This window comes from Trypanosoma cruzi, genomic scaffold, assembly GCF_000209065.1.
Source record: "Trypanosoma cruzi strain CL Brener 1047053515925 genomic scaffold, whole genome shotgun sequence".
Lineage (NCBI taxonomy): Eukaryota > Euglenozoa > Kinetoplastea > Trypanosomatida > Trypanosomatidae > Trypanosoma > Trypanosoma cruzi.
Window position 1 is genome coordinate 48,940 of NW_001849367.1, and position 707 is coordinate 49,646.

At 35.6% G+C, this 707-nt stretch overlaps 5 annotated features.

The window, feature by feature from the left end:
* Positions 1-707: part of a sequence feature (heterozygous, Esmeraldo-like haplotype) that runs on past the window's edge.
* Positions 214-283: a microsatellite.
* Positions 455-482: a microsatellite.
* Positions 620-654: a sequence feature (AT_rich).
* Positions 675-702: a sequence feature (AT_rich).

Sequence of the window (707 nt, forward strand, 5' to 3'; positions counted from 1 at the left end):
CAAAATACACTATTATCTCAGCCCCATCGGGTCGCATATTCTTTTCAAAAAAGTCTCTATCACTTCGCCCCCTCCCCGCCATTGCGCTCAACAGTGGGAGGGAAGGGATCGTATGTAACGTTGTCGGGAAGGAGGAACGGGAGAGTTTTGGAAGCCGTTGTCAAGAAGCATTCGTTGCGGTTTTGTCCTTTTCTTTTCAGAGAGAAAACAATAAAATAAATAAATAAATAAATAATTAATTAATAATATATGAAAGTAAAAAATACACAAATAAATACAATAATAATAATAGTCATAAACCGCGACGCATGAGCAGAAAAGAAAGAAGAAATAAAATATCAGAGCAGCGGTGATTTGGTTTGACGGCTGCACGGCTCCACAAAAAACCCTCCTCCACTTTGTTTCTCTCCCCCATGAAAAAAGAAACACAAGAAGGGAAATTCCCACCGCTAAATTTTCTTTTTTTCTTTTTTTTTTTTTTTCGCCGATACGAACGCGCGCACGCACGCAAATAAAAAGAGGCAAGTAATTACGTACACGATGCTACGGAAAAGAAATACAAACAAACGGAATATACAAACATACATACCCATTGGTGTTGATTGTATCGTTTGCTTCCTTTTTAAATTTCTTTTTCAAAAAATTTTTTTTTTTCTCGACAATTTCTGTTCTTCTATAAAATAAAAATAAAAACAAATAAATGCTTC